The following is a 7,665-nucleotide window of genomic DNA, read 5'->3' on the forward strand; positions in this document are numbered from 1 at the left end:
ATCCATTGATAACATGATCCAGCACATTTAGAACTTATATTTCCATACTTGCCATCCGAAACGTAGATTTATATATATAATCTTTTCTTGTTCTTTGTCCACTGCTAAATTTGTCCAGTTAAAGATGAGGTATGTTAAGAATCATATAGAAAATCTTCAATGGCGTTTGATTCAACATCATTCGTTCACAAGAGCTATCAACATGACGCGTTCCAGAGCTTTAGAAAAGGTAAATAACATAACTTCTTTAAATCCTCTTATACTTATTTTCATGTTGTTTTGACTTCTTTTTTTTTTTTGCTGGAATCGAAGATCGGTGTCTCTTGGATAAAAGATAGTTACTACTTGTCATAATTTAAAAAACTCACTATTCACTAAGACAAAAACTAGCAAAACAAAAAGTGGATTGACTTTAAGGGTGTTCAATATCTGTTTTGAAACCATTTAAAGCGAATAGCGAATCAAATTCAAATCGAATAAAACCAAACCGAGTTGTGATAAACGGTTTTTGGATCGATAAAAAATCGAAACTGACTTTAATATTTGTTTTCGGTTCAGTTCTCGATTTTAAATTTTTTGTATTCGGTAAATACTCAATTCGTATTCAAAACCGAATTTTGTGTGTGTGATTTTTCGAATTCAGCCAATGAAAATTGAATCTTTTAGTGTTTGAAAACTTATAATATTAACTATCTTGTAATTGTGAAATATATAAGTTTTGTTTTGGATTTTAAATTTACATACAATAACAATTTAATGTTTTTCTAACTCAAATTTTGATTCAGAAGTAACATCTATTAATGGTTATATTTATTTATGTTGTTTGTAGCATATAACCGTACATAGTATTAATGGTTATATTTATTTATGTTGTTTGTAGCATATAACCGTACATACTCTGTAGCATTGTATATTGATAGGTGTTTTAATGAAATTTTAATTTTATTTGTTTTTTCGGTTTTAACCGAAATTCAATTTGAATTCGGTTTCGATTCGATTTTGACAAATGAATTCAGTTCGGTTAAGTTTCAGTTTTGCTCCTAGAAGTTCAAAAACCAAACAAACCGAGTCGTTTAAACCGAAAAAACCGATGAACACTCCTAATTGACTCGATAGCAAAAATTAATTAGGTAACTGAAGCTTATATGTCTAATTTTAAACAGTGAAAGACCATAACCGAAGGAAGAGATTTGTAAGGCAACAGTTTGAAGTGGTCAGAAAGAGGCTTTAAAGGGTGGTTTTTCCGGTCTTGAACCGGTGAAGACCATAACCGAAGGAAGAGTTCCGTGGGGCAACAGTTTGAAAGAGGCCTTTAAAGGGTGGTTTTTTCGGTGTTGAACCAATTTCTCATGTGACAGAACACGGTGTAAAGTAAGTAATCGAACCAATGAACACTCCTAATTGGACTCGATAGCAAAAACTAATTGTGTAATTGAAATTTATATGTCAAAATTCAAACACTGAAGATCATACCGAAGGAAGAGGTCCGTGGGGCAACAGAAGCGGTCAGAAAGAGGCTTTTAAAAGGTGTGTTTTTTTGGGTCTTGAACCGATTTCTCATGTAACAGAACACGGAGCAAAGGAAATAAAGGGGAACAAGTTATATCATTACCACAGATTTGAAATCGAATGGTCCGAGAGGATGGTCCTCTTTTGTATTCCGTTCTTGATTTTGGTCTTTATTTTGTTCAAACAAATGGTCCTCTTTTGTACTCAGTTTGTACTTTTGGTCTTTATTTTGTTCAAACAAATGGTGGTCCTCTTTTGTACTCCATTTGTACTTTTGGTCTTTATTTTTGCAACATTGTTTGAGCTTTAGCGCATTGCACCAGCTTTTTGAATGGCTAGTGCTTGTTTATTTCAGTTATTTTTAGAAGTCTTTTGAATGTGAAAGTTCATGAACCCAACTTCAAGTTTGTGCTTTTAGGTGGTGTAAACATTGTATTCTCATGTTACTAGTAATTTATTATCCCCATTACAACTGTTTAATCTATTGAATCTAACTAGTGATAAGCCCTTGCGTTGCGTTGCGTCGAATTTGTGAGTTATCGATAGCTTGTGTTTTAGGTAGACGTTTTGTAGAAGTTTTAATAATTGAGTTGTTAATGGTATATTCCCATTACAAACGTTTACCTGTTATAATTATATTACATAATACTTCGTAAGTGTTTTGTGCTCATTTGTAAAATGTAAAAGGTTTATGTTTTAGTATATGTGTTCATTTGTTAAAAACAAAAACTTTTGTGCTCATTGTGAACTAACATCGATACTTGATTTTTCTGGTAAAATCCGTATCATCCTTGATACTGAGAACTAATTTCACCTTTTAAACATGGGATTGGCTAATTAATGCCCTAAGGGCACAAGAATAAAGTCATTAATTACATCACAAATTCTAATCCTAACCATTAATTGCACATTAAATAATAATCTTTTTCCCACTCTTCCACTCTTGCCCCTCCTTTAATAATACTGGTACTCAATGAGGTGAGATTTGTTTATATTGAGCTTTTTCATGAGGCCTATTTTAAGAAAATAAGAAAAAACGTTTAGCCCAAATATTATTGGCTTTTCAAAACGTAAATGATATTATACCGAAACCTAAAGTCTACAAAGGGTCCTCTTTGAGTTCTGAGATTGTAATGAACTGAGGCTGAGACGAGGCTGAGATTGTGGATGTTTTTGTTGCTATTAGGGAGCCTTCATCACACTCTGATTGCGGAAATAATGTGGAAGAATATGTTCTAGACCGTGATAATGGCGTGGGTCCAAAAATTTCCGTTGAGTTCGCTTTCGTTGCGACAAAGTTTGATAAATCCGTTGGTTGAGGAGTCGGGTGTTAAGTTGCCCAATGTCTCAGACGCTTCACTCACGGATTTTTTTAATATGATTGATAATATGGAGGGCGTTCAAGACACGACTACTCTTGTCAATTCAAACGAGCCTCTAAAAGCTATGGTTAAAGTTATAAAACAAAAGAAGAAGAAGTCGGTGTAGGGAGCTGAAATGGAAGCTTTCGGGGATTATCAAGGATGCTTGATCTCGGGTTCGCTATGTGCTTTTCGGTTCTTCGCCTTTTGATTAAGATGGTTTTTAATCTTTCGTTCTTCGTATAGATTGGATCTCCTCTACCCTTATAGGGTTAATTTGTCTGCGGTGTTTTTGATTTTGTTTGGTCATGCTATTGTGTTATTGTTGTGAGCTTTGGTTAGATTGTTGGTTTAGTTTAGCTCGATAGTTTGTATGTTATTCGTTTAAGGAGGTTTCATCTTTTTAATGAACTTCCTTTTTGGTTATAAAAGTTTTATCGTATTTTTGCCGGAAAAAATAAGACCGGTTAGTATCGTGGGGTCAAGACGTCAAGTGCTCCGTTAACGATCGTCAAGTGTTAACGAGGATAGGCACATGGTCGTTAAAGGCTTCGCCGCTCAATGGAACCAACAACAATTTTCCTGACAACAAATTCCATACATTCACAACCTTTAACACTTAAGCTTATAAACTATCTTTAGTGTGCACCCTAGATTTTAACAAAATTATGATCCAAATAGTATGAAAAATATATAGGATTCAGTAACTGTCTTTTTTAGATTCTTGAACCGTACAAATTCAATATTAAATATTCACTTAATCACTTAATTTATTACAAAAAACAAAAAAATAAAATAAAAAAATAAAATCTATACATATATACATATACATCTCTACACTTTACAAAGCGTAAAGACATATCCAATGTGTCAGTCAGTCAGACACTCTCTGACTTTTTATCCACGTGTAATATTCTAATCGGACTATTTATCTCTGGCTAAATTACAAGAAAATAACAACTGTCTAATTGCTATTGGCTACAGACCCCACAACCAGATCCCTACACATCTACTCCGTAACTACTATCACTTTTCTAAATTGAAAACCCCAAATTCCTTTTCACCTTCAATAATGCCTTCGTGCTGCTGTATTAGCCGACGCCACTACCACCATTGAATCCGTCACGTTTTCCTCCGCATAACCGTACAAATTTTATATATTATCATCGGTTTCTTCGTTCTCGCCGGAAAAATATCCGGTGACTGGAATACAACTTCAAAGGAAGAAGACGACGTCGTACATCAGTGTGGAGCACGAATTCGTTGAAGCCTGATTAGGAATTCGAAGCCGCTTCTCATTTCCAATTTATATTAAAAATAAAGGGATATTCCAGTTTAAACTGTGACTTCGAACTCGCCGGAAAAATATCCGGTGACAGGGTATCGACCTTCCGCTCTCATACTTTAGGGTTTCATATTCTTTAACCAAACAGGCTATATCTATCTCTCATAATTTTGGGGTTTTATTTCCAAATTATTTCTTCTTCAATTCATAAGACTCATTGCCTACGATTCTCATCTTACAGGGGCGATTTTTGGTGCAGGTGAAATCAGCGATTTGAGTTTTCAGTAACTGTGAACTAATGGTTAAAATTAAAGATTAATTTCAAGTATGTTTTTGTCGAGATGTACATCGAATCTGATTAGGGTTTTTTTTGTCAATCCTTCATCATTCTCTGTCAGGTATGTTGTTTACCCATTAATTTCTTGGTATAAATCAACAATCTTGAGGCATTTTATATTAATATTCAAAAATTAGGGTTTCAAAATTTTGATGTTGTGATTTTCATTGTTGTGGATATAGCAGATTAGAGTTTAATTTTTTTTTTTTTTGGTGGCACGCCATTAACACAACAGCTGCTTGAATAGCTGCCCTTTGCACCATTAGATCCCTTGGTGGTAGGCCGTTAACACCATTGTAAGCATTCAATTAGTTTATTACATACACATTAAATCTCATAAAATTCAGCTTTGTTATTGTCTGTAGTATACCCAATTTGACAGTCTTTCAATGTAAAATTGAACTTGTGTTATTAGTTATTTAATGTGCGCCACTTGAACTCTTAATTTTATCCAGTGTACTTGACTTAGTATTGAATGGTTTTAGTTTTCTTCTTTGTATTATTTGCAGTTCTATAATCATGTTGATGATATGGATAGGAGTGTGATCCTGAATAAAGTTGTTATTAGATTTACCACTGTCGTTAATGATAGTAATGCATATAGTTGAACATATAGTTGAACATCATTATGCGTTTATTAGAGATATACTATATGAATACTATATGGGCGGGATATACTATATGGGCGGGATGTTCAACATATAGTATCTTTTATAAGAGATACTACAACTTGTGTTCAACGAATAACGATGTTCAACGGGTATCCTACTGTTGCTTCTATTTGAGATGGCTATATGGGCGGGTTGTTAATGAAAGTTGATGGTTATGTTCTTACATCTGAAAACTATGCAGGTCCAGTTATGTGGTAGTTTGACAATGTGATTGCAACGTTGAAGGTTGTCAGTTTTGCTATAAACAGGTGATAAATTAAGTTCTTTACTTTAGTGTTTCATAGTGCTGGAAAATGAGCGGGTCATGTTTGAATAAAATGGGCAGGTCATGTTTGAATAAAATGAATTATTTTTGTTTCATAGGTTTCATTGTTATTTTTGTTATAGATTTGTTTGAATAAAATGGGTTATTTAGTGTTTCATAGTGGTGGAAAATGGGCGGACCATTTCTCAATTTGTTGTGTAAAACTTATTTTATATGTTTCATAGTTTCAATGCATGTTTATTCATTCTTTCTACTGATATTTCTAGAGTCACTTAATTTTACATTGAAACTATTTTTTTAACAATGGGAATTATTAAACATGATCCAGTAATACCACATTTGGATACAAGATTAGCTTTCGTTAATAAATGGTAAATCCTATATTTGTGTGATTGGGAATGATAGTAAATTATATTCATTTGGGCTGTACCAACTGATTTGTTCGTATGTTATTTGATCTTTATCTGATGTTAAATACTTGACTGTACTAATTGATTGTAAATGTGAAGCTAATGTGTATGATTTGTAAACATATTTTGGAAAGTCTCTTTTAGTATGTAAGGCTAAACGAAGATAAGTACATGTGTAGGTACATTGCAGTTGTAGATGAGCCAACTCTATGTTCACAATGCTACCTGTTTGTTAGGTACTACAACAATGTAATCGATGCAAGACTCCACCAACATATTGAAAAAGGAAAGAACGATGGTCTTAATATTAGATGTGTTGCATCTTCACTTAATTTATGGGCTATCGTTATGGATGCGGGCACCGGGTTCAGTTCACAAGTCTATGAGCTCTCACCCGTTTTCTTGCACAAGGTAAAAAAAAACAATTTTAAGTTCACTGTTTTTTATGAGAATTATACTATTGTTGCACATTTAGTCATTTATGAACTTTCTTTGCATTGAAGGAATGGATAATGGAGCAATGGGAGAAGAATTATTACATTATGTCACTCGCTGGTGGAATTATTACATTATGTCACTCGCTGGTGCAACAAATGGTAGTGCATTGGTCGACATGATACTTGCTATTTTTTACATTCTCACAGGATGGCACCCGAGGTTATGGAACAATTGCATGGCTATGACTTCAAGTCAGTATTCTTAATTTTTTTTTTCTTCAATTTTTATTTTGTCCGGTAAAATTTAGAAGTGGAATATTAATAATTGTCTGGCAAAATCTACAGGGCTGATATTTGGTCTTTTGGTATAACAGCACTGGAGCTTGCTCAGTGGAGAATAATATTTTTAGAGTTCTTCAAGAAATACAACTTTTTGGGCATCGGTTTTGTTCTATGAGATTGAGATATGGATTGGTTACTTTTAGTCCAACAAATTATCTAAATGATCTTGAATGTTTAATGGGTGTAAACTATAATGATGTAAGTTAGAAAAGTAGTTTGCCCATCTCATTGCTTGAAGCAAGTAGTGCTTTTGAAATCAGTTTTTTTTTTTTTTTTTTTTTTTTTTTTTTTTTTTTTTTGAAGTTTAGGTATTTAATATGTAATTTGATTGTAGGCAATAAGAGTGTTTGTTAATGATGAAGATGATACATTTGGATGAAAAAAATTTGTTTTCTACTTTCGTTAATTACTCCATAGTTCTTACTTGTGTTAGGTTGTTCACATCTTTACTGTGGTTGCTCCACATGTTGTAGTTTCACTCTAAAAGGCTTCCAAATATCAGTAATTTATTGATGATGCAGGTATGCTATCATTGTGACTTATAATGAATCTGGTTGTGGATATTATAATGTGCAACCAATAGTGATTTATATATTTTTATGATTGTTCAAGGCAATGTTTCAGACATGGAGGCGTTGAGGCACGATCAAATGAATTGGGTATGTGGGTTAATTTTGTACCTTTTGAACTATTGTATTCTATTAAGAGATACTTGCGGGTTGTTTCTTATATACAAGACACTTTCATAAATGCGAGTTGTTTCACTTGAAGTAGCAAAATGGGTAGGTTAGGGGTTTAAGAAACAAGTAATGTTTGTTATGGGTCAAAACAAGTTGAGTTGACTCATAACCCTTCTCCTTTCCAAATTATTTGAGGTTTTTTTTAAAGAAAATTACCATGAATATATTTACAGTAATCCACTTTTGCTATTATATTAATTTGATTTGATTTGATATTATGAATGAAAATGTGCATTGTGAGACAGTTAGTAATAACGGGCTCCCTTATGAACCTTGACGGTGCATCATGAGACAATTAGCAATAATGG

At 33.2% G+C, this 7,665-nt stretch overlaps 1 long non-coding RNA gene across 4 annotated transcripts; it reads left to right on the forward strand.

Annotated features, from left to right (window-relative positions):
- The first annotated feature begins 3,923 nt into the window (after positions 1-3,923).
- Positions 3,924-6,880, forward strand: LOC139844239 (uncharacterized). 4 transcript variants are annotated; one of them, XR_011757886.1, is made up of 7 exons: positions 3,924-4,250; positions 4,415-4,553; positions 4,675-4,788; positions 5,345-5,411; positions 6,018-6,249; positions 6,342-6,527; positions 6,621-6,880. It is a non-coding gene; the product is annotated as an uncharacterized lncRNA (long non-coding RNA). The 4 variants fall into 4 exon arrangements; XR_011757885.1 differs by having other exon boundaries at positions 4,678-4,788; XR_011757884.1 differs by having other exon boundaries at positions 4,397-4,788.
- Positions 6,881-7,665: the final 785 nt, after the last annotated feature.

The sequence above is a fragment of the Rutidosis leptorrhynchoides genome, chromosome 4 (genome assembly GCF_046630445.1).
Source record: "Rutidosis leptorrhynchoides isolate AG116_Rl617_1_P2 chromosome 4, CSIRO_AGI_Rlap_v1, whole genome shotgun sequence".
Taxonomy (NCBI): Eukaryota; Viridiplantae; Streptophyta; class Magnoliopsida; order Asterales; family Asteraceae; genus Rutidosis; species Rutidosis leptorrhynchoides.